General features: G+C 40.8%; 1 protein-coding gene and 1 long non-coding RNA gene across 2 annotated transcripts in view; one reads left to right on the top strand and one right to left on the bottom strand.

Annotated features, from left to right (window-relative positions):
- Nucleotides 1–21,475, top strand: part of LOC132230002 (uncharacterized) — a 106,722-nt gene that overhangs the window by 2,620 nt on the left and 82,627 nt on the right. Inside the window, exon 2 of the long non-coding RNA XR_009451785.1 lies at nucleotides 12,005–12,127. This is a non-coding gene — a long non-coding RNA (uncharacterized LOC132230002). The remainder of the gene's footprint in view (nucleotides 1–12,004; nucleotides 12,128–21,475) is intronic.
- CYYR1 (cysteine and tyrosine rich 1) overlaps nucleotides 1–21,475 on the bottom strand; it is a 72,781-nt gene that overhangs the window by 11,447 nt on the left and 39,859 nt on the right. The gene's annotated exons all lie outside the window — the stretch shown is intronic.

Here is a 21,475-nt window from a genome sequence, read left to right as displayed (position 1 = left end):
CCACCTGATGTGGTTGATCAGAAATGCCACACTTTGGCTTCCCTGGAAGATGTAGCCTCATGCTCATGTTAGTGATTCTTAAAGCTGTTTAAAAGCACTCCCTCCTCATCATAGCATCACTATCATTCTCTCTCCCTGTAGGTGGCTGCCTCTATATAGCTCCCAACAGTTTCTGAGGGTTTTTTTTTTTTTTTTTTTTTTTTTTTTTTTTTTGCCTTACCATTATCCCTAAGAGAGAAACTTATTTCAACCATGTCTCATTCCAGTGGAGCCAAGCTCAGAGAAGGGATGCGATTGGCCAGGGCTGGAGTTAAGGACCCACCTCTCAATCCACTTGGCCAAGGCCAGGAATACCATGATTGACCCAGCTTTGATCAAATGCCTGACCCCAGACCTTCAATATATAACCAATGGACAAAGGCAGTGGGAAGAGAGGTAGTCTATTCAGGTGCACAGGCAAAGGGTTTGGCAAACATCACACACACTATAACTCTGTATAATTGGCATTATTAGGGTCCCAGGTCCAAGTTGTCCAAGTTTGAGTTTGTAGATGTGAGCTAGAATTATCAAGAATGAAAGACAGATTGAGACAAATGACCCCAAATCTCAGATCTGTCCACCCTTCACCAACATATATGTGGTACTACAAAGTCAGAAAGTAACTCAGACAAGTTTGCAGGTATGGGAGTGTAAGGATTTCTAGTGGCCATCTGTTCTAGCAGACACTATTTTTTTAAAAAAATATCTCAAGTTTAGAGAAAATCATAAATTATGTAACACTAAACATTTTTTAGTGTCTACCCTGGTCTAGATATGATGTTGGAGATTCAAGGAAGACAAATACTGGGGAAGACACAGACACACATGCATGTAATAATAATGCATGGTATTGAGTCAAAGAGGAAGCACTGACAAAATTCTATAAAAACAGAGTACAGTGCCTAATCCAAATGTGTTAGCACATGTGCAGGCATGTGTGAGTGTGTGTGTGAGAAGAAGGCGTGTGTGAAAATGTATGTGAGCAAAAGAGGGTGTGGGTATATATGTGTATTTAGGGGTGCTGCTGGAGGATGGGTTCCTGAGGTGGTATCTTCAATCTTAAAGGAAGATTAGGAATGAATCAAAGGGATTTGAAGGGATTGGAGCAGAAGCACATTTCAGCTCAAAAAAACAACATGCAAATGCCATAGGAATGTAATATATGTATCATGATGGGCTTAAGGGACAGTGAGAAGTCAGGAGTTTCTGGAATAGGGAAGAGGGAGGTGAGGCTGGAGGATAAGAAGGGGTTGGGGGGCTGGTCAGGAGGACGGTCTTCAATGACACGGTGAAGAACTTGGCTTTTTTGCTGGAGCGTGCAGAAAACAGGTGGAAATATGTAAGCACAGATCCGCCTAAAAGGAATGTGCAAAGTGGATTTGATGGGTATCAAACGGTTCCCAGGGAGCCCTATTAAAAGACCACTGTAGATGTACCACAGTTTTTTAATCCACTCATCTGCTGATGGGCACTTAGGCTGTTTCCAAATCATAGCTATTGTAAATTGTGCTGCTGTGAACATTGGTGTGCATATGTCCTTTCTGATTGGTATTTCTGATTTCTTGGGATATATTCCTAGAAATGGGATTACTGGGTCAAATGGGAGTTCCATTTTTAACTTTTTGAGGAAACTCCATTATACTGCTATAAAAAAGAAGAAAATTTTACCATTTGCAACATCATGGACGGACCTGGAGAGCATTATGCTAAACAAAATAAGCCAGTCAGAGAAAGATAGATATCACATGATCTCACTCATTTGTGGAATATAATGAACATAAACTGATGAACAAAAATAGACCCAGAGACAGGGAAACACCGAACAGACTGTCAAACTTCAGAGGGAAGTCAGGGGAGGGGGGGTGGTAAGAGATCAACCAAAGGACTTGTATGCTTGCATACTGGCATAACCATTGAACACGAACACTGGGGAAGTGGGGGCTTCCCTTGGGGGGCGGTGGCTGAGGAGGGATCGATGGGGGGAAAAGGAGAAATATGTAATACTCTAAACAATCCTATATAATAAAAGCCTAATATGCTAAGTGTCCAGTAGTCTGGTGGGCCATTCAACCAATCAAAGCATAATATGCTAATGATAAGCTAAGGCCTCTCAACCACTTGCTATGACATGCACTGACCACCAGGGGACAGACGCTCTGACTGGTAGGTTAGCTTGCTGCTGGGGCCTGGCTGATCAGGACTGAGCAAGATGGGCTGGACACATCCTGGAGCCCTCCTGCAGTCCCTCCCTGGCTAGCCAACCTCACATGTCCCTCCCTGACCCCAATAGTGCACTGGTGGGGTTCCCCGGCCTGGCTTGTGCCTTCTTGCAATTCAGCACCCCTCAGGGGATATGTCAAAGAGCCGGTTTTGGCCTGATCCCGCAGGCCAGGCCGAGGGTCCTCACTGGTGCACAAATTTGTGCACCGTGCCTCTAGTAATAATAATTTTAAAAGACCATTGTAATCTGGTCAAAACATGGTAAGATACTGAACCTGATAATGGCCGAGGGGTAGGGGAAAGGGTGGGGAAGAGGGAGTGCAGGAACATAAAACATAGAAGGTAAAGCTAGTGGTGGTTTAAGGTCATCAAGTTTAAACTTCTAAAGATTATTTATTATACCTCTATGCTCTCCCCAGGCACACAAAGCTTTGGACACCCCCAGTACTTAAAAGGCATTGACTGGTGAGACAGTTTATTCCAACACAGAACAATACCCTGGAAGGGTGTGACACTTCAGTATGGCTCAGTTCACCAGGTGTCCTACATCCCCCAAAGAAGGGGCCTCTGCAGAGGGAAAGCTCTGGCCTCTTGTAGGAAAGGAGAGAAGTGTCAGGCTCAGAAGATGGCAGAGAGGGGGCAGAAGATAAACTCCGCTCACTCTCGTTGCTTACTGGCCTGACTTTAACCAGGTGTGCTTTCCAAAATGAGTATGTCTATAAAGGCATATGCACTCTTTAATATTGTATACACAAACTTTTAGCAGAATGTGCATGTATTGATAGGAGGGTTTCTTCATTTGTATAATCAATGAACTCTTAATTGTCCTCCTCTGAAACAAATGTTCCCAAATGTCTGGAAATCATAAGTGAAAAATAATAGTCTTTGAGTTATTCTTAGATTGCTGCATGCAGTCTAATCTTCTGCTCCAGGTTTTGTGCTGCTAGAATCTAATTGGATCAGAGAATGCCTGAGGTCCCCTTCAGCTCCTCAGTAGCACTGCTAATTAGCAGAAATTCCACTTTAATAATACAGCTGTTGCAGGTCAAGAAAAGAAAGCGAAGCAGAGGTGGAAATCTCAGACTAATGAAGATACAAGAAAAGATTAGAAGAGTTTGAAATTTCTGTGTGATAATTAATTCCATCCCAACAAGAACCAAGTTGTATGAATATTGGAGAATTGTAATAGAAGCTATCCTGACTTATTCACACAAATCTCTCCCACAATATCACCTCTAATTCTGAGGGGGGAACAGATAACGCTTTTCCATCATTTTTATCTCATTTATTGTCAATTTAAGCAACAATCTCAAGTCTGTAGAGATGTAATAATCATCCAGGTAGCATTAAGTATTTTATCTAAGTAATTAAAACTGCATGTACTTATTCATATCATCTATCCAGCTCTCACTTACTAGTAATTATTTCTTCTTTGAAAGATATAGCCTTGTCCCAAAGTTCTTGGCTAAAATGGCTATACCATGACACAGTGCTTGGTCTGGAAGGTATTGTACATGATTTTCTTTTAAGAGCACAAATGATTCAAAAGTCAGATTGATTCTGTGCATTTTTAGGAGCAGCTAATATAATGTGCTTGAAGGTTTCACTGTATTCTTTGGCATTCCAATAGGCTAGGGAGGGGCTCCTCCCTCTCATTGCCATGAACCATGTGTGTGTTTGGGGGGATTACGCTGGGTATCAGAGTGGCAGCACACCAGTTTTGTCTCTTTTGAGTGCCTCTGAAGACAGGCAAACTTCATATCCTGTTCCATCTAGTAGGACAGAGGAAAAGAAGGAGAACTGGACTGGGAAATGACAGCTCTCCTACTGGGGAGAAAACTAATTAGCTAATAAAGCTGTGTTGTCTGGCAGAATAAGGCAAACTGTAGTTATTCAGGTAATTATCTTGCCAGTGTAGACAAGCAAATAGCAAATTAGAGTGTGGGTGTTCACTATAGGTCAGCGATTTACCACCTTTTGCATCCCATGGCACACATAAACTAATTACTAAAATTCTGCAGTACACCAAAAAAAAAAAAAAAATAGTATATTTTTTGCTGATCTGACAAAAAAAATAGATATAATTTTGATTGATTTACAAAACAAACAAACAAAGGCAGTGCCCTCGACGGTCCCAATCTGTCTCCTGCTTCAACAGTATTTGGATGGAACAGACCCAGGGACACCCCTTCTCCCAGCCTCCAGCCACCTTCCTGCATCTCATCCAGTCACCACCTTCAGAACCACCTCCAGGACCAGCCAACACACCGGTTTCTTTTCTACCTTAACTCCTTATTGCCAAACAACTACCAACCATGAGCTCCCAAATTCGTCAGAATAATTCCACCGAATCGGAAGCTGCCGTCAACCGCCTGTCCCCCCCCCTCCCCCGCCTCTGCGGGCCTCCCACACCTACCTCTCTTGGGGCTTCTGTTTCAACCATGAAGATGTGGCTCTGGAGGGCATGGGCCACTTCTTCCGTGAGCTGGCGGAGAAGAAGCCGAGGGCGCTGAGCTTCTCTCAAAGTTGCAAAGCCAGCATGATGGCCGCATTCCCTTCCAGGACGTGCTGAAGCCTCCCAAGGTGAGTGGGCAAAACTCAGGGCCCATGGAAGCCGCCCTGGCCTTGGAGAGGAACCTGACCCAGGCCCTCTTGGAGCTGCAGGCCCTGGGTTCTACCCCCAGACCCTCAGCTCTGTGACTTCTTGGAGGACCACTTCCAGGATAAGGGGGTGAAACGCATCAAGAAGATGGGCAACACCTGACTCACCTCCACAGGCTGCTGGCCCCCAGGCTGGGCTGGGCAAGTAACTCTTCGAAGGGCTTCCCCTCAAGCATGACTAGGAGCCTTCGGAGCCCAGAGGCCTTTGAGGGGCCCCTCTGCATCCCCTGGTGTCTCTGGCTTTTGCCTGAGCCTCTTTCCCAAACTACTAGCCATTCTTTTAACCACCCTGAAGCCCTCTCCCATGCATTGGGCCAAATGGAAACAATAAAGCTTTTTGCAGCAAAATAATAATAATAATAATAATAATAATAATAATAATAATAATAATAATAGTTACCTACTATTTTTGCTCTAAAGTGACTCTTTAAAAAATCAGGTGCCTATACTTGTATACAGTATAAAGATTTCTGGTACCAAGAATTAACCAATCAGATGCAACTTTATTATGGGACATGACCAATAAGATGCAACTCTATTATATGACCAATACATTTATGGTTGAAGATGGAGCGTGCACACTGGACAACTATTGTTGTGTTGGTTATTGTCATTTTTTAAAATTTGACCATCTAAGGGGGAAAGGTCAATGCTCCTGACCATATAGCCAGGTTTTTAAAAATAGCCATATTTTAAAAGGTCTTGCAGCACACCAGTGTGTTGAAAATCACTGCTATAGATTAAAGATTCTTCTGATCAAATTAATGCAGGTTGGGCAGAAAGAGGCAGATCCAACCAGGAGAACACAGCAACAGGGAATTAGAGGGGGTGACCATCTTTACTGCCACACATTTATCTAAGGCGGGTGAGTGCAGGCAGCGGGGATGCGGCAGAGACAGTAAGAGCCTTGTGCTCCTGCGTCTTATCCACTCACCACCTTCAGAACCACCTCCTCCACATTTCCCAGCTTCCCCGGCTTCTTAGAGGAGAGAGACTATGTGACAAATACTCCCTAAAAGAATATTAAAGGAAGTGCTGCATCCATTCCTGTCAAGGTCAGTAAAGATTTCGTGTTTCTTCCTCACCTTTTACTATCCCAGCTTGTCTGTGGTTCTGGAACCATCCTGGGATGGTGAGCCCACAGTATGGAAGGAGACCAAGTCCCTGCGTCACAGCTTGAGAGAGATACAAACAGCTTATGTGTTCAAGAAATGAAGTGGTATTGGTCTAAGACCCTGAGATTTCAGGGCTTATCTGTTTTTGCAGAATAGCCTAAATATCTTGACTAAGGTATGGGTGTTTTGATGCAGAGCCTAGGATGCGGATTTGCCATGACAAAGTTTAAATCCTGTTTCTACCACTAATGAGCTCTGTGACTTGACCTCTCTAAGCTTCAGTTTGGGGAGGGGGGGGCAAGAATCTTGCTACCAGAATGAGACATCATAAAAGGGTTTCAACTCAGGAAATAATTATGGAAGTCCAGGAGTGTTCCGTGGAAATGCTACCTTCCAAGACAGGAGCAATTTCCAAGGAATCAGGTGTGGCTATCAGGCTCCCTGAGTTACACAGCTGCTCCTGATTGGGTCAAGAATATGAGCGCCAGTCCCATTATGCCTCAGAGTGGCGCCCGTGGTCCTCACCTCTGGTTTCACGTTAGATTTAAATTAAATCATACACACACACACACACACACACACACACACACACACACACACACAATACTGATGCCGGGGCCCTAATCCAAATGAATTAAATCAGAATTTCTGGTGATGAGATCCAGATATTTTTATATTTTTTAAAGTCAGCTGCTGGTGCTAATCTAGAGTCAGAGCTGAGGATCAATGGGCTGTTATAACGAAGAGGTCTAAAGCTGCTTGCAAGCTTCCTGTTTCAGCTGAAATTGGTTAAGAAGGTGAAGGGCAGGGCCAGGGGGAAGAAACATAAGGTTGAATCTGATATGTGGAACTGGAAAAAGAGGTGATTTTAGCAGCAATTTCTCACCAAAAAGGATAGTAATTTAAGTCAAAACATTTCTGTTTACAGAAATGAAATAGAAGAAACGTCATTATGTATGTGACTATTATTTTCTTTCCAGTCCTCATTTTATTTCATGTTTTCAGTCTACTGAATGCATTTGAAATATGGGAAGAAATCACGGGTGCCCAGGTGCAAAATGAATTTCCAACATAGAAAAATATGTCTGATTGGTACTACACAAAACTAGGAAAATGTTAACAAAAAGTTAAAAAAGTACAGAAACTGAACAATTGTTTGCAATCTTTACTGCTCAGAGATAGTCATTAAAGTATATGTCTGGCTCTATGAAACAGGTGGATCAGTGCTTCCCAAGTAGGGAGAAAACAGTCCAGCAGCCTGGAATTGCCAGATTGGTTCAGACCCATTATTTATCCAACATCCTGTTCTATTGCTGACCTAACCCACATCCAGCAAGAAAGATCAATTTTCTAGAAGATATAAGTAAATCTTAGTGAAAAGGTATACTTTAATTTCCTTTAGTCATTTATAACTGTTACTAAAGTTTCTCCTAAGCAGTTTTTGAACTGCTTAAGTCCAGTGGGATGACAAATTTGAAAGCATCTGCTGGTAATGAAAGATATTAATTGGACAGTAACATATTAATCTCTTAGCTTTGAGGATATAGAAAGGTCATTAAAGAATACTCCATTCACTTACACTAAATCGCATGGGTGCCAAGGGATTTTATTTTTTTCTTCTTTACTTGGCATCAAAGTCAACAATCTTAATAATTTTTCTGGTCCTTCAAATATTCACACACTTGCTCAGATTTAATTTGCAAGTAAGCCTCTTTTCACCAATGTACCCTCATCAGGAAATCCAAATCATAAAAATTCCAGGGAATAACACCAATAACTTATTTAATGTAGAGTTTGGGATTATGTCCATCATTTCACCAGTTCATGACTTCAAGACTGTTTCATCAATCTTCTATCACTCAAGCCACAGAACATAAAATAAATCCTTTAACAAGAATTCGGATTTTGTTCTATTAAACAAAGGTCAGTTTTTAAAAAGCAAATCAGCTAGCATGCCTACAAAGAAAAATGATCATAGAGCCTTTTGGCTCTATTCTATAAATCTTGGCCTCTTCCCCCCCCCCCCCCCCCATCTGCTACTAGCAGATAGTTTGCTGCTTATATTTGTACCTAAGGGAAGTTCTAGTACTACATGGGGCTAAGAAATATAACTTGGTCTTTTACTATTTTAAGTTCAAGTTATTAAAATGCCATGGACTCAGTGAAATGTGGCTCATATATGACCAACCTGAGAAGGAGTCACACTTACTGCTTCTGACAACTATATTGTGATAATCTAAAACTAATAATTGTTTTTTTGATAATAAATCCATTTAAGATCAAGGCCCCCTAATTGTTATGTTTTAAAATGCCTAAGAAACACACAGTCTTTTCTACATTGAAAGACAAGCAAAACATGGCTCTTTCAGTCAGGTGACCATGTGTAAATATTGATTTTATGCTCTCCACTGAATGAAAAAGTCTGAATTAAATCTCAAATTGAGTTTCCATATGTCATTTTTGTCATATATTTTCATTTAGTTTGAAATTTCAAGCAGCTAAATTTGACATCAGCTTTACAATATTTTCATCTTTTACATTTCAAAAAAGCATGAGTGCTGAAAGCTACCCATTGTCTACACTGTCATGAAAGTGCAGCAGGGAACACAGAAGGCTGATGGACCTTGGGCTTTAGCAAGGGCTAAAAGCTATGCACTGATTGTTCTGTGGAGATAATAGTGGCTCAAGGCAATCCCCTAACCCAGTGGTCGGCAAACTCATTAGTCAACAGAGCCAGATATCAACAGTACAACAATTGAAATTTCTTTTGAGAGCCAAATTTTTTAAACTTAAACTATATAGGTAGGTACATTGTTATTAACTTAATTAGGGTACTCCTAAGGCTTAGGAAGAGCCACACTCAAGGGGCCAAAAAGCCGCATGTGGCTCTCGAGCCGCAGTTTGCCGACCATGGCCCTGATAATTTCTTACTGTTTACCAAACCTTACCTTTATATGCGTGTTTGCTTTGCTAAAGGGGTAATGTGTATTCTAGTAAATAAAAAGCCAATGGTCCGGGCATTCGGGGAACCTCTCCACTAGAGAGTAAGGTCTCCACCTGACTCCCCCCATGCCTTCTAAATTTACATTTCTTGTCTAGTATATCCGTTTGTGCACAGCCCCTTCTCCAGATCCTGAATCCTCACTGCAAAAGGTTGCAGCAAATGAGAAACAGATCTCTTCATATATTTGTCCACTGTGGATGTAGTACCTATTCAGATGTTTGTCTGGGAACTGTAGATCCAGAAAGTGTCTCTTTTGAATGATACCAGGGAAGGAAGTCAGTTAGACAAGATATTAAGAAATATGAAAGAAATGATAATGAAAATGAGCTTTGAAAGGTGAGTTGGTCAAGGAAGTAAAAAAAAAGTATTCAGAAAGAAAAACAAGCCATGAGAGAGTGAGAGAAAGAGGAGGGCAAATATTAAGAGGAAACAGTTCAGTAAAGTAAGTACTATAAGTAGCTTTGATGGCAGGAAGATGTTTGACTAATGGTTGCAGATGAGCTCAGAAAGCTAAACTAGAGTGAGCTCATAAAAGGCCTTGAAAACCATGGTAAAGGGTGACTGTATAGCGGAGAGGTCAGTGGCAGGAATAGAGGTGTGTTTCAGGAGAATATCCATAGACTAACAAATAGCTTGCAAGAGGCAAGAATGGAGAGACAGGGTCATCAATTAGGAGTTTTCAAAAGAGGTGAGGAAAGGCATGGGCAAGTACAGTGGATTGAATGATGCTCTTCAGAAAATGTGTCTGGTCGTAACTCCCAGAACCTGTGAGTGTTATCTTATTTGGAAAAGGTCTTTACAGATGTACTGAACTTAAGAATCTTGAGATCAAGAGATCATCCTGGACATCTGGATGGTTCCAAACCCAATGACAGGTATCCTTAAAGAGACACGCAGGAAAGATTTGACAGACAGAAGCAGGCAGTGTGACCACGGTGACAGAGAGTGGAACAAGCCAAGGAATGTCAACAGCCCCCAGAAACTAGAAGAGACAAGAGAACGTTCTCCCCTAGGGCCTCCAGAGGGAGCCAGGCCCTGCTGATACCTTGATACCTTGATTTCAGACATCTGGCCCCAGGACTGTGAGAACAAGTTTTTGTTGATTTAAGCTACACTTTTCAGTAATTTGTTATGGCCTCAACAGTAAACGAATTCAGCAAGGCAAGAGAAAGCCCAGGCAAGGGGGAGGGAGGGAACACAGGGCATTTGGGACCCTGCAAAGTATGGTAGAGCAGAATGGCTGGGAGTTCATGAGTGAGGCCAGACATGAGGTCAACAGACAAGCAGGAGGTTCTGCTCGTGAAAAGCTGCGGGGTCCGAATGCACAAAATATCAGCGAGCACATGAAAATGGCTGAAAAAGAATTATGTTCTTCAACAATGGGAAGAAAAATGGGAAAGGGTGGGAAAATGCAGTATTTTCTTGCTAGAGGAAGAGTCTATGGCAGTGCAGGCAGGGAGGGGGCAAGGGCTGAGTGAGGGAATTTCTACCCTAGTCAAATAAAAGGCAGTGTCTTTTCTTGATTTTAATATATTTTTATTGATTTCAGAGAGGAAGGGAGAGGAAGAGAGAGATAGAAACATCAATGATGAGAAATTCATTGATTGGCTGCCTCCTGCATGCCCCACATTGGGGACCGAACCTGCAACCTGGGCATGTGCCCTGACCAGGAATCAAACCATGACCTCCTGGTTCATAGGTGGATGCTGAACCACTGAGCCACGCCAGCTGGGCCAAGACAGCGTCACCCAGTGACTTTGTTATGGTAGCCCAAGCAGACTAAGACACTGCTGTTTCCTTTGCAGGTAGTCAGGGAGTAGATGAAAATGTATAGCAAATTTGATAAGAAGACTAAGTTACATTTATAGAGCAATAGGAGAATAGTAGGTTATTTATGAATTTAAGCATTTCAAAAGAAAGATATAGTCACAGTGTGCTTCTTACACACTAATTACTTTAAGCTGTAAAGCCCCCAGCAAATAGAAAATAGTTAAATTATTTTGGCCCTTATAATTTCTCTTGGTTTTTGCATCTACAAGGATGAGATATAACAGTGTCTGTCTTTCCTTTTATAGGCCACTGATTCCTTGTATTCCCGAAACAAGTGTTATAAGTCTATTTATAAATTGTTTAACTCCTAATATATTTCCTTTTTTATCCTGTTTGTCTCCATGTTGTAATACACCTGTGAGCTGTAGCCAATGTTAAAGCTAAGATTTAATTTAAGTTATCTTTAATGCTACCTGTGGAACAGGTGGTGCTCTGCTTCTGTAGGTGCATACTTTTGTCGATGAATTTTCTTCTTTTTATTCTTTATTCACATGTGCTAGTTTGTTTTTGTCCAAATGTTTATATTCTGCTCTATAGATATGGTCAAGAGGGTATTTGCTCTTTTCAAAAGTGTCTATTTTATACTTGATTCTGGAGGTAGATGGGAAAAGGAAAGGAAAAAACATTGGATATAATTCCTAACAAGTTTAACATTCTCCCTCCCTCCCCCACAAGATTCTCCATTATAGGCGAGAATGTATGGGGACCTCATTTATTTAGGATATTAGTGAGATAATTTGGAGTCTGTTCTTGAGTGGTGGGATATACTTTCAAATATCCAAGTCCTGCCTTCCTAAACCATGTATTTCATTCTTTTAAAAAGGGAAAAGTAATTTGAGGTATATGATTGAAATTGAATCAAAATTATATTTTAAGAGTGCATTATTGAGCACTACATGTTATTGATTAAAAATTCAAAGGTGATTAAACAAGTCCTGAATGAATAATAAAAAATAATAGTCTAAGTTAAGAAATAAATTATAGGTTAAACATCTTTCTTTTAACTCCTCTCTCCAAGACACTAGAATGTTCTCATATATGTCTCATCAGACATGTCTACATTTCTTCTACATTCTTCTTTTTTCCAACCTCAGCATCTTTATCTGATTTCTGTTCATTTTTGTGTCCTTTCCAGTCTCTATCTGCCTGGAATCCTGTTGCCTAGAGACCACTCTTGAAGAACATGCACTGTCACGGCCTCTTGGAGATTTAACATCTAATGAGGAGCTGACAGAAATCATCAGCTTGTCTTGAGCAGGTAACATTGTTAAAAAGTCACAATAAAACACTTGTCTGGATATTACCTACTCAGGTTATCATAACACTTAAGTATAGCAGTCAGAGGAGAAAAAATACCTTTGGGAAAATTGGAATTTTATAACTCCTTGCAAAAGGGAGGTGTGATAAAAATTAAACTCTGTACTTTTTTAAAAAATAAGTGAACATTTTAGGTCTCCCCACATTGCTTATCTATGTATATATAAAACCCTACTATGCAAATAGACTGAAGGGTGGAACAACTGAACAACTGAACAACCGGTCACTATGACGTGTGCTGACCACCAGGGGGCGCACGCAGAACATGGCGGGTGTCAGCAGCAGGCGGCAGAGTGCAGAACATGGCAGGCATTGGCTGTGGCGTGATGGTGGAGCAGGTGAGCAGGGGAGCCAGACCAAGCCAGGGCGCTGGCTGCTGTCATGGGGCAAGCCTCTGGTGGTTACTGAAAATTCTTTGCTCCTGAGCACTGCAGTCCTGGCGGGTGCTTGCATCCACTGCTGGCACCGGAGCTGCCTCTGGCACCCACTACCAGCACCTGGCGCCGGTCCTGATCGCTCAGCACTGTCAGCAGGTGTGAGCAGCGGCTGCTGGCCCCAATCACCCCTAAGGGCTTCTCTACCTCCACTTGCTCCTGGGGGGCGATCAGGGCAGCAGCCTCTGCTTGCAGTCGCTGACGGCACAGTCCCGTTCACACCTGTTGCTGGTGCCAGCCCAGTTGCTCTGCCATCAGCGGAGTGGTGCTAGTGGGGCCAGTGCCCTCAGTGTGTGGGAGTGGCAGCAGCAGGAGCAGGGCTGCTGGCTAACAGGGGACCAGGGGCCATGGTGGGAGGGGCCAGGCGGGGGCATGGAGGATGGGCCGAGACCCACCCCTGTGCCCATTGCAGCCTCGAGGCTCACAGTTCCTTTTAAGGTGCACGAGTTCATGCACTGGGCCCCTAGTATATTATAATTTTAAAAACTATTCTAAAGGCTCTATTATCTGTATTTTAGTTCTTCTGTGGGCCTATTGACATTCTCTTTATTCCAAGGGCATTTTGAAGCAGCAAATTCAATAAAATGGCATAAGAACAACTGTTAAAAAAAAGTCGACAATAAAGGAGAGAAAACACAGTTATAAGAACATCATGTCAGCAAAGAAACAATCAACAAGAAACAATCAACAAATGAAAAGGCAACGGATGGAATCAGAGGAAATATTTGCAAATCATGTGTCTCATAGGGGTTAACATCCACAATATATAAAGAACCCATTTAACTCAATAGCAAAAACCCAAATGGGTAAAAAAAAAAAACCTGAATAGACATTTTTCCAAGAAGACAATCAAATGGCTAAGAGGTATATGAAATGTGCTCATCACTAATCATTTGGGAAATGCAAATCAAAACCACAGTGAGATATCACCGCACACTTATTAGAATGGCTGCCATCAAAATGACAAGATAACAAATGCTGGGGAGAAGGTGGAGAAAAGAGAACCCATGTGCACTGCTGTGGGATTGTAAATTGGTGCGGCCACTATGAAAAACAGTCTGAAGGATCTTAAAAAAATTAAGTAAAAGCACAACCCCCATATGATCTAGTAATTCCACTTTTGGGTGGAATTATCTGAAGGAAACAAACTCACTGCCAAACGCACACCCATGTAGAATCTTAAGAACAAAATAAACAAACAAACAAAACAGAGACAGACTCATAGGTCCCCAAAGATGTTTTTGGTTCCACGTTCAGAGTCAAAGCATGATGCGATCGATGACTGAGCTCGGCGATTTTCGTATGAAGCAGCTCTCCGTGTTTCTCTAGCATCAGTGTCTCCTGTGCCCTGAGTTGTACACATTAGATACCTGCCCCGGATGCCCATGCTGTGAATCCTTTCATTGGAGGGAAGAGAAACAGGCTCCAAAAGTGTATGATCTCTGGAAGCTCCCTACCCAATCTAGGTGAGCGCCCACTTGCTAAAATGACCCTGGTCCCTCATCTGAGCTTTACAAACAAACAGAGTGCTCTAGGTTTATAGTTGATTGCAGAGAAACTAGAATCATTCCTACTACCATCCTTTTCATAACAGTACCAGTGAGCTCCGAGCTTGCATTTTTCCACTTGCTGCACAAAAGTGCGAAGAGTATAATAATTCAACTTGGGAAGAACTCACATAGTAGCTCTGAGAACCCTCAGCCCACAGGTTGCTGTGGTTTCTCACTTTTCTCTTCTAAAGGGTTCATTTTACTTTTGACTTTAAAATTCTCACTCAATTTTGACAGGAGACATATGACTCAGTTCTTTACAGGACCAATCCTGTAAAAACAGATGAGTCAGCCACCAGTTATAACAGCACATTATTGCAGTATTCAGCCAAACATGCCTTATGCTGTCTAGAGAGGACTTTTAAGTTGATGAGGCAAAAACAGCAATGCCCCAACTCAGAACATATGTCGTCCTGTAATAAGAAAAAAAAAAAGAGCCAAATATAAATACTAAACAACATTGTATTCCGGAAATGTAATCCCTTAAAAAATACCCGGCATCTCTACTTCCCCCATTATTTGATTATTAATTTTAGAGTAGCTGCTCTCTTAAATGAAATCTATTTTTATACAAATTTCAGAATTCAGATCCCCATAGGAACAAAGAAACCAAGAGCTGATTTTTCTCAGCAAGTTCCCCTTTCAAAGCCAAAGCACAGAGTGCACAAGGAAAATAAGCTTAGCCCTAAGAAGAATGGTAATCATCTAATACCAAGGGCTGCGAGCCAAAAAAAAGAATTACAAAGATAAATCAATCTGGAGCAATAAAATGCCCCCCTCAAAACCTGAGTAAGAACAAGTTCAACATTAAAGTACTCTTTTTTTCAAGTTTCCAAATAAACTGCTAAAAGAAAAGATTACATTTTCCCTCATGAAGGATATGACTGAACAGTGCCACTTTTTACCCAATGAGCATCCCAGGATGGATGGGTGTCGAGATATAGGCATGACATCTTTTAAATTCCATTAATACCAGGCAACAGAGCTAGAATGGTATTTAGAGCTATGAATTCATTCCACATGGACTGAGCACCTACTATGTATCTACTATGTATGGCTCTGTGTTAGGGGTTTGGCACACAAAGAGTTGTCTTGGGTGAGTGGGGGTGGGGGAGTGAGGTGACAGATGTAAGCTCAGTGTCACCATTGAAATATTTATATATGAGGAGCCCTGGAGGGGAGATCAGGGAAAGTTTTACAAATGGCATGACATATTAGCAGAGGCTGAAAGCAGTAGGAATTTGCCAGTTAAACAAGATGAAAAAATATTTTGGCAGAGGGCATGTGCAAAGTCACTGATGTGGGAAATAGCTTATAAAGTTTGTAAAACAATAAGCAGTTTTGCGTGGCTGAGGCAAAAGTTGCCATCCTCTCCCGCCTTATTTTCTCACAGCACCAGTAAATGCTTTTGTACTTCTCTGAAATATCTTAATGGGAGATAGTGGTGTATTGGGATATTGGTAAAGTGCTGATAGCAGCTGTAGAAATAATTGAGATGAGAAGTATTAAAATAGGCTGAGCTTATGCTGCTGTGACAAACAAGCCCAAATCTCAGTAGCTAAACTGAGAAAGTGTATTTCTTCTTTCACCAAAGTCTGCTTAAGTCAGACGACTCACCAGGAGAGCTCTCCTCCATGCAATGACTCAGGGATCCAGGCACTTTGCATTGAAAGGTCCCACAGAGGCTTTTAGCTAACCAAGTCTGGAAATGGTGCACAGTTTTGCTCATTGTGCAATGATCAGAGCTATCCCATGAGTCCACTTCACTACAAGAGGGCTTCCTAGGAAGCATAGTCTTCTATTTTCCCTGGAAGGAAGAGACCTGGATATTGGTGAGCACTCCTCAAGTCCACCAGAGCAGCCCCAACTGGCACTGGGCAAGACAGCCCCGATAGGCCCTGATCGCCGAATTTCATGCACCAGGCCTCTAGTGCACAAATAATGTAGTATGAAACATGGAAAACCCGTCTGCATGAGAGAAAATAAATTATACTCTCATTTACATTAATGTTGATAAAGTTATCCCATTGTAAGAGCCATAGAGAATGGTTACATTTCTAGATCTGCCGGTTCATAGCTGTTGTAACTAAGCACTGAAGTTAGGAGCTGTTTATGTCTGGTGTATTATATGAAAGGAGCAAGAAGAAAATGCCAAGGAAATTCAGAGGTTGAACAAACATTTAAGATTACCAAAAGCACAAGTTTGCTGACTATGAAGACACTTTTGTGCTATGGTTGCCTGCAAGCGTGGATGAATCCAATATTAGCAGCTTGTGTGGTATCTTGTGCTCTGTTGCTGTTTTATGCAGTGTTGTAAGAAAACAGGACTAGGTTATTGCAAAGTGAATGCTCCTTTGTCTCTACATGCTGACAACTCATACTACTGCCTTGACTCAAGGGTTGGGGTTAACACCCCTGTCCCCCACCCCAAAGATTGTTGAGAATGATTGCTTTTTTTCTTTTAATCTGCCCTGGTTGGGTGGCTCAGTTGGTTAGAGCATTGTGTTGACACTCTAAGGTTGCTAGTTTGATCCCAGGACAGGGCACATACAAGAATCAACCAAATAAATAAGTGGAACAACAAGTCAATCTCTCTCTCTCTCTCTCTCTCTCTCTCTCTCTCTCTCTCTCTCTCTCTCTCTTTCTCAAATTAATAAATAAAAAATTTAAGTACTAAAGAATAATATATAAATGAAATTTCACTTTCTTAGATTACTCTCTGTTGGCAATTTTTTCTTCTGAAGTTTGTCCCCACATTCAACCCTTTTTGTGTGTGTGATTTGAGTCTTTGCAGTTAATACAATTCTTTCAGGCCGCTGGAATTATTTAGAAAGAAGCAGGCCTCGTAGGCCTGCAGACCAAAGGGTCCCGGGTTCCATTCTAGTCAAGGGCAAGTACCTCTGTTGCAGGCTCCTCCCAGGCCCAGGCCCTGGTTGGGGCTCCTGCTGGAGGCAACCAGTTGATGTGTTTCTCTCATATAAATGTTTCTCTTTGTCTTTCCTTCTCTCTAAAAATCAATGGAAAAATATCATCGAGTGAGGATCAAAAAAAAAAAAAAAAGCAGCAGCTCTATGAAATGGAAGAAGAGGTTAGAATTTGAAGGTGGACTATGGCTCTTTGTTCTACACCACTTGCAAAGCCAATATGAGGATCTGAGTCTAAAAATACTTTCCATACCACTAATATGTACAGACTTATTGTCATACAAGCTGTTTTTCAAAATTTTAATAAAACATACTGATTTGCATCCTATGATCATGTATCCTTCCAAGAATTTCTATTTAAATAACTGCATACTTTCTTGTGCTACATAATTTACATCATTGTGACAGTCCTATTGTCCAAGGGCCCTTTGAAAGCCAATTTGAATGGGAGAGCAAAACATATTTAGGATATTTAAAAATTATATTAAAAGAGAATTTTCTCATTTTATAAATAGTAACGTATTTATTAATGGAAACTAAAGGGTACTAAATTATGAAAAAATAATTTTGAGTTTGCAGTAACTATAAGAAGAGTTACCATTATGAAAGCAAGCTAAAACTAAGAAATATATTCTTTTGAAAATTGCACCTTAAAATTATTGATTGCAGAATATCAAAATGATGGATTTTGCTAGTTGATAAGTTCCCTAGTTTTGATAGGTATACAGAGGCTTCACAAAATATAATCAATTTTTAATTATCTATGTAAATAGACAATAGTAGCTGTGTATATTATGTGCCATAATGGTCAAATTTAAAGCTGCTTATATTAGTCCCTAGAATGTGTTACATATTTTAAGGGCTATTTACTTGAGAATTCTTTGCTTAACTTAATGTTAAAATTATTCTAAAGGCTGGCAAGTAATGAAGGGATTCTAGGGAATAATAAAAGAAATGTTTAGCCAGGATTTAATAAATCACTAGGCTAATCTATCCAATTTTAATTTTGACTACCATCAAGGTTAAAAATAATGTACCTATCAATAAAGTGAATTACAAGGAAGAAATAGAACACCCTCTACTAGGATTATCTGAGCCTATTTCTTCTAGAAGCCATTTTTTACTTTTCATGTTATTATATGCAATTTTAATATGGTATTACTTCTAATCTTTCAAGTACTGCTGTCAGAAAAAACTAATTATTTCCCAGAAATGGGTTGCTATTAAAAAAAATGCAGCTGAAAACTTATTCATTCAGTCATATTTAGTTTACATAAAAATATTTTTTTTATTCTTTCATGTAGAAGAAAAAGACTCAGATGGATGGGGAATTGGACATATTGGCACAGGTGGGAGTAGAGGGTGTTTGTTGGGGAGGGGAGAGGGAACCCTAAAATTTGAGATAGCACAGACAACTCTTCATTAAACCTCTAAGAGACCTCTGAAAATTTCTACACAGGCATATACAGGCATTTCTCAGGGACTGCTATGGATTGAATATTTGTGAACCTGCAGGATTCATATGTTGAAGCCCTAATTCCAATGCAATGACATTTGGAGGTGGGACCTTTGGAAGGTAACTAGGTATAGATGAGATAATGCGGGTATAACCCCCAGGATGGGATTAGTGTCCTTATAAAGAGATCATCGAACTGACTCTCTCACTGCCCTGGCCCCAGTATAAAGGAGGCTGTCTATAAATCAGGAAGAGGGCCCTGGCCAAGAACCCAACCGTGCTGACTGATCTTGCCTTCCCAGTATCCATAACTGTGAGAAATCAATGTTGGTTGCTTGAGCATCCAGTCTATGACATTGTGTGATCACAGTCTGAGTGGACTATGACCTGAATGTTCACATCAGTGTTCCTCTCCCTCGGCCCTAAGATCTTGGCCCACATCAGAGAATCTTTGGGTCTCAGCTCCAGCACTGCCTACACACAGCTATGATGAAGACATTGGATCTTTAACAAGAAAAGGCTGCTTTCAAGTGTGAGTTATGAAAGCAGAAATCAGCGCCTGTGGACCTGCAACCATCTGAGATCCCCAGATATGGCTGTCCCAGACACAAACTTCTTAATCAATTGCTTTTATCTCTTCACTTGTGAAAAACAGAAATTATGCTACTTTATTCCTTATAGCTTCATACTTTTTGTTCCCAAGCTGCTCTCTCCCTAAAGCTCAGCCTTCCAACACACCAAACAATGGTTCAACTTAGTTCCTCACCAATGGACTACTTAAGAAAGAGTTCTGAAATTAGGCAGTAATTCATTTTTTTTTTTTTTTAATATCACTGAAATCTTTTCTCCTGGAATTGAGTAGATCTGGTAGAACTATCCCTGCTCCTTCACTCAGGCCTGTCTGAGGTCAGTGGCAAACACTTTAATGTAGCTCTTAAGATTAGAGGTAAACTCAGGTTTGGGCAGGAGCATGTCTTCTTATTCATTTTGGTTTCCTCAGAATGAATTAAGACATACATGTTAGGTTGTCCAGCCAATCTGTTCATTCATCTGATCATCTGATTCAACAAATATACTGAGAGCCTATACTATGTGCCAAGAGCTATTTTAGGTGTTTGGAATATATTATTAAGATACCTATCCTTGAAGAGACTACATCCTGGAAGGAGTTGGGGAACAAGCAATAAACATAACAAAAATATATTTATACCATAAATAAAGTATAAATATTATCCAAAGCTATTACATTTCACAAGGAATAAAATAATGTCAGCAGGATAAGGAGGACCAGGGAAGGGATACAGGTTAGCTGAGAGACAAAGAAAGACTTGAAGGTGGGGAAAGAGTTGGCCAAGCAGACACCTGGACAAGGCCATTCCAAGCAGATGGCCCAGATAGAGCAATTGCCTATGGCAGTTGTCAGGGTGGTTGGGGAGAGTGCCTAAGGGGAAAGATGGTAGGAGATAAAGTCACAGGCTGAGAGGCCTGAGGGACTTGTAGGCCTTTTAAGGGCTTTGGCTCTTACTCTGCATGATAATGGAAAGTGCTAAAAAGGGTTGTGAGCAGAAGAGTGACATAATCCAACCCTGGGATTTTGAAAGCTATCACTCTAGTTGCTGGGCTGATAAGATTTTGAAAGCTATCACTCTAGTTGCTGAGCTAAGAGACTGTGGGAGTAGGGTTAAAGTGGGAGAAATTGCAGTAATCCAGGTGAGATATTTTTAAGAGATAAAATCAGCAACCCTGGTCCCTACTTGAATTAACCTATCATGCTCTCGATGCCAGGCTAAAATGGCTTTAGATGTGTACTAAAGGCATCTACTTAAATAGATGCAGCAGCACTGGCCAATAAGATATTCTCAAAGTTGTCTTAATTCTTAAATTTTGTAAAGAGCTGGTACATTAAATAGATACTGAATTCAATAACAAATTCCAGTAAAATTCATCAGAACCAATGCATCTAAAAGGAACATTTAAATTCACATTAATTAGTAATAACAAAGAATAGTCTCCTTCAATGTTTTCTAATTTTGACCATGCAATAGTATTACTATCTATTTTTTTTGTAAAGAATTCCTGATGAACTGCAACCATATTTTTCTGCGTATAAGACGCCCCATGTATAAGATACCCCCCACTTTTCCAACCTAAATTAAGAAATCAATATTTTAAACATTTTGCTGGTTTTCCTCTTAAGGCCTTCTTCTTTTTTTGGCATCTTAAGGAGTTGTTCTTCCTGTTTTCTCCACTGTCTGGTCATACACTCAGTGGGAGGAGGTTCAAATTGTTTCTCTGAAGCTCTATTTCCATGCTCTTTTCCATAGCTGATTACATTCGTTTTGAATTTTGCAGAGTAAGACAATTGCTTACTGGTATTTATCTTCTCATTTTTTGACATCTTTATGGGTTCAGAACACTCTGGTCCATCTTGCATCTGTGCACTCTCCACCTCCACCTCCAATAAGGGCATCAGCTGACGTCAGTAACAATAAGGCTTGTGATTGGAGGAAGCCTGTTTGACAAGGTATAGGCAGCTACGCACCCTCATGGCTCCCTCCTTGGCTGACTTCCATGTATAAGAAGCTTCTCAATTTTCAGTCTAATGATTTTAGAAAAAAATAGTGTCTTATACATGGAAAAATACGGTACCCTATTGAACACTTGAGTATCTTATTCCAAAGAGAATGATCAACAAATTGCTGTTTCATTGGGTCCTGAATACATGCTACACATTTGAATATATCTACTCAGAGCTCATCTGTGACATAGCATCTGAGTCACAGGTCTATAGTACTCCAAAGGAAAAAAACATGATGAAACAGAATCAAATATTTACTCATGTTCAGGAAGCTAAGGTAGCATTTGTAACATTTCTCTCTCTTTTTTTGAGCTTCTTGTTGGCTGTTTTGTCCTTCAGAAAAGAAT

This window comes from Myotis daubentonii, chromosome 3, assembly GCF_963259705.1.
Source record: "Myotis daubentonii chromosome 3, mMyoDau2.1, whole genome shotgun sequence".
Lineage (NCBI taxonomy): Eukaryota > Metazoa > Chordata > Mammalia > Chiroptera > Vespertilionidae > Myotis > Myotis daubentonii.
The sequence above is the reverse complement of the archived record's forward strand: the minus strand, read 5'-3'. Positions and strand labels throughout refer to the sequence as shown.